The sequence below is a fragment of the Chelmon rostratus genome, chromosome 1, assembly GCF_017976325.1.
Source record: "Chelmon rostratus isolate fCheRos1 chromosome 1, fCheRos1.pri, whole genome shotgun sequence".
Classification (NCBI taxonomy): domain Eukaryota; kingdom Metazoa; phylum Chordata; class Actinopteri; order Chaetodontiformes; family Chaetodontidae; genus Chelmon; species Chelmon rostratus.
The window spans coordinates 27,261,001-27,266,047 of record NC_055658.1 but is presented as its reverse complement, the minus strand read 5'-3'; the positions used below and the strand labels follow the sequence as shown (position 1 = coordinate 27,266,047).

At 40.5% G+C, this 5,047-nt stretch overlaps 1 non-coding gene across 1 annotated transcript; it reads left to right on the top strand.

Moving 5' to 3' along the window:
• The first annotated feature begins 3,547 nt into the window (after window positions 1-3,547).
• On the top strand, window positions 3,548-3,619 carry trnae-cuc. Its single transcript has one exon. It is a non-coding gene; the product is annotated as a tRNA-Glu (tRNA).
• The last annotated feature ends 1,428 nt before the right edge of the window (window positions 3,620-5,047 follow it).

Here is a 5,047-nt window from a genome sequence, read left to right as displayed (position 1 = left end):
TGACCTGGTGCTGGATGAACAGTTGAATAAGTGAATGTTTTACAGCTTCAGCTAAGATTTAATGTTGAGCAGGTCAACGTGAGGATATATAATGTTGGTGCAGACCCTGTTACATCCAAGAATATGAACATTGAGAATGTGGATTTGTCATTGATTGTATTGATTTTTGATTAATCATACAAAGATGCAGTTTTTAAGCCCTCCTTCCTCTTGTTCTGATGGTCTCGTCGTGTTTTTGAAACTGTAGAACAGCATTCCTGCTACTCCATAAGATTAATATAGAATCCAATGAAAGATGACAGGTATCAAATGAAATACAACATGATGATAAATGAATTAAATGCAGTGTGAAATTGAACAACTTCAAACAGAAATGACTGTAGTTGTTAATCAGGATAGATTTAAAGAACCATAACAGTGTCTTTGAATGTCTTAGTCTATTTAAATCACATAATTATAATTTATGTAACTCCAAAGCACTGCATAGTGTTTCACATTTATTTTACGATTAGTTTCTCAAACCTTACAGTTGTCCCTTGGTTTCCATTTATTATTGTACAATATGAAAAACAGTTTTAAAGTCTTGAAACTTGCTTGAGGCAGTTCATCACATTGTAGCTCATGTCAGCTCTTCTTGTTGTTGTCAAAGTTTTGTTCTTGCTGTGTGATGAATCAGTGCAGACATTTAAAATCAATATGCATTTGAAACTGCAACATCATGTAATGACAGTGAAACTTTGACAGCAATGAAGGTAGACTTAAGGCGGCGCTATGCTATAAAAGAACTAGTGTGTCTGACGTGTTGTCTGACCGTCACAAGGCAAAATTCATAACTCAAACAGAAATCAACCTGATGTGAATGTCTGCAGGTTCATCTGTACGGCAGCTGAGCAAATTCCATCCACTGATGAAGACCCTGCTTGAAAGCTCTGGAAATGTTAGACAGTCAGTGGACCTTGAGTTAGAATTGTTTTCTCAAACTACAAAAGGTCAAGAATGAACTCTCACATTTAACCTTCAAAGACAACAAAAAATCATTGTAGGAGCAGTGTGAACGAGCACTTGGCAGGGTGACTCTGGGACGTCTTAGTTCACCGCCTAGCCTCCTGGAGGTGTAGTGGGACTAAGTAGGCGAAACACTGTTGAAGGGAGGTTTCCACCTGATGACCCCCAGAGACTTGTTAGGAATCACTGCTCTTTGGCATGTATAGAGGCAGATTAGGGCTCCAAGGTTCTTCACTGAGAATGAATCCTCTTTTTAAGCACAATTATCTTGTGTTTAAATCAACTAAATTGTATCTGCGCTAAATGTCCAGTTATCACTTAATGCATGCTAAATATACTGTATGTCAAAAACTTCTCTTTTCTCTCACTGTGAAACACTGGAGTTTCTCATCTGAACTCAGGGGTGTACACATAAATCTATTGAGTCAAATGTGATCTGGAGCGACCAGCTAAGCCAATACATCAACCACACTTGACCATTCGAAAGTTGTAGCACATGACAGAGCGATATCACGGGTCAGAGGTGTGCGTTTGGATATTAGTCGAGAAATGCTTTGTTTACATTTTCATAGGAAAGTGTGGTGGTGCCCTGATATATTTGTTTCTCCCTTCCACCTCTTGATCTAACAAACTGGGTGCTGGTGGTTTGGGTAGAGCCCAGCAGTCCTCTACAGACTCTTTAGCCACGCACAGGTCCTGCTCCTTTCGTAACTACACCCCGCTTACATATTGCACTTCACTCAGAAATACTTCACATTATCAAAGATAAAGATGCTGCAACTGTTATTTCACCGTGACCTTAAGGCAACATAGACAAGAAGTCCTACAAGAACCACATTGATGCATGAAATCACAACAGCTACTAAGCCTCTTCAGAGCTCTTGAAAAAGTTTGGAAATGGAGCTCAAGTTCAGAAATTTACAATTCAGGTGATTTGTTGAAAAATTGATCATTAATCTGTATTTACAGGGCACATTTGGTCCCAAGACAAGGTACAAAATCAGTTTTTTACTATCTAATAGTGTTAGATAGACTCACACGATATGTATCTCCAGATATTTTGGCTCTTCAGTAACTGAAACTGAATGCCAGCTGAACCAGAAGCTCTTTTTGCCCTCAGAAATGACAAATGAATCCGTTTGGTGTTCTAATTATGCTGAAGAATTCTGAGATTCACTTTGCTGAACGCTTGGTATGCTCTTTGAAGCAATTAGACCATTGTAGGAAAACGGATACGTTAGATTAAGCTTGAGTTATGTGAGCTTCTTTTTCACAAATGTGACTTCTTCCATCATGAGGAGGAGGTTGATATTATTCCGTCCATATTTGGGAGTCTGGGTTAAAAACAACAGCAGTGTATCTCATGTTTCAGATCACATTTCAGCAGTGTTCATCTTAGTCAAATCTGCACATTGTTGTGCAACATGAGTCAGTTTTAAGACAATCTGCGGGTTTTGAGATGCTGTCAGAGAACACAGCTTGCTGATTGATGAAACTTTTCATTGCAGGACATCTGCCTCCTGTCACTTCAGCCTTCCCCTCCTCCCCGTCTATTTTTGTGAGGTTGGAACATCATGTCATACACAATATTACAGCTACATTACAGCCGGATTGACCGTTTTTATCCTGCTGTGATCAAATTAAACTGGATGGGTCTGAAACAATGAATGATGATATAACCATCTGGGCGCCGGCCACTTGTCGTTCCAAAAATCAATTGGTATTTGGCCAGAACAAACGCCTGCACAGAGACTCCAATGTGGTGTGACGGGACACTTCAGAGTTAACAGGCTACTGAGGCAGCACTGCAGAGAAAATTGTGTCAGTTAACTGGAGATTTGTATTTTTAAAATGAATAACTGTAAATGCTCTGAGAATGTAATTTGCATATGTTGCATGTGTGCAGTGTGTGTGTTTACAGTGACATTATTCTGTGATATTTCAGTTTAACATGAGCAAAAAATCCTAAATTTAAATTTAATTCTCCAACATTTTACTATTTAGTTTACAGAATTGGTTTAGTTAATTATTTTATTGCAATAGTGAATATTATCAATATTTATTACCATAACCATATCTATCATAACCAACATTAGCATTCATCATGGTTGTGTTTCTGGCCAGCTGGAGGGTATAAGGCTTTGTTCAGACTGCAGGCAAGTCAGTTTTGTTTTTTCAAATCAGATCTTCGGGACAGACTCTCTGCATTGTTTTGGGTGTGATCAGGTCAGATTTGTGTGTACACACATCATAGACCTATCTGCGTGGGTTGCTGCGGTGACGACGTAGGCATCAGAAGCAGGACTGATTCTGCTCAGCCGCTTTGATGCACTTTCCCTCACTCTGGATTTGACGTTGTTGTTCTTTGTCGGATTGTGAGTGACACGAAAGACTTGAGCAGGTAGAGCATCCGGACTGAGACGCATCTCTAGAAATCTGATTGAAACATTTCAAACCACCTCCAAATGTGGCTTGGATCCGATTTGCCAAAATCGCATTTTTAGGTGGTTTGTTGCTTTTCAGACTTTCTGAAATCATCAATTCCCTGGTGGTCTAGTGGCTAGGATTCGGCGCTCTCACTGCCGCGGCCCGGGTTCGATTCCCAGTCAGGGAATCCGTGGGGGCAGCCGTGGCCTAGAGGTTGGAGGTCCGGCTTGTGGCCGGAGGGTCGCCAGATTCCCACCGGACTGACAGAGAAACTTGGGTGTGGTGTTGAAAACCCTCCATTAGCTGGCTGATGTGCCCTTGAGCACGGCACTTAACCCCCCAATACGCTCCTGGGCTGCTCCTGTGTGTCTCACTGCATGTTGCATGTGCATGTGTTTCAGTAAATCAGCGATGGGTGAATCCCCAGTTTTGGGATTACTAGAGTGAAGAAAAATAATATAATATATAATAATATAATAATATTAAAATTAAAATTAAAAAATTAAAACGGATGCCAAAAACGGATTTAGTCAGGCAGTCTGACCAAGACCTGAGACTCTCAATTTACCTCTGTTGGCCGCTAGCTGCTCTACTATGTTCACCAGCTAGTCGCTAACTATGTCTGATTGCTGTTTGGTGCTGAGTAAACAAAAAAGATCTTAGTATTTAACAGAAAAGTATCTCTGTAGGAATCTTTTCCACAATGCTGCAAGACACTCAGAATAACAATCTGAGCCTGTTAGTGGCAAAACAAGCACTTTTAGTGGACGTACATTGATGGTGCACAAACACCCGGAGGGAATACATTGCAGCCTGAATTGCAGCTGCCGGCTGCAACGCTTGCACTCAGTACTAGATCTGTTTCAAAAATTGTTGTCAACGTTATTCTCTTGGACACACAAATGTGGGAAATAGGGTCCACAGATAATATTTGACCCTAATTTCTCCTATTTGTCCAGGACTTCTCAGGACACTGTTGGCTGGGAAATGCAGTCCAGTGTGTGCCCCAGCTCAAAATGAATTGTTTAGTTAGCAGTTACTCTAACCCTAATTGCAGCTTTTAATTCTGCATGTGTGAACAACCCATAAGTGAAAAGCAAGTCTTCAGTTCAGCAGTACGTTTAGTTTCTTGCTGGTTCAAGCCTTCATGCAGTACAAAACTAGCTCCTATGAGCAGTGTTTATGACGTGAAGCTCTGCAGTTATTTATTTGTGACATTTATCACATCATAATCGTTACTGTGGTTTTTGCAGTCTTTTAATGGGTTTCATACAAGGAAGTGTATCACGGCTGAGCAGATCATGAACTGCTAAAAGCTGCTGATGCAGTCCGTGATAGTGGTGATTCAGTACAGTCTGCTCACTTTGAAGATTCAGTCTTAAAGATTACTTTGTACATGTACTGAATGGGATTCAGGTAGGCATCATTGAAAACCCTCTGGTGCTGTTTGGCTGTGGTGTGTTCATGTGGTGTGGGAACCTGCAACATCCAAAACTTGAGGCAAAAGCTTTCAAATGCAAAATGATCAATCTGATAATATCCATGTTTGCTTCTTTTTTTTTCTGACCACACTGAATGCTACCAAATGATGTTTGGAGCTTTTCACAGAACACGA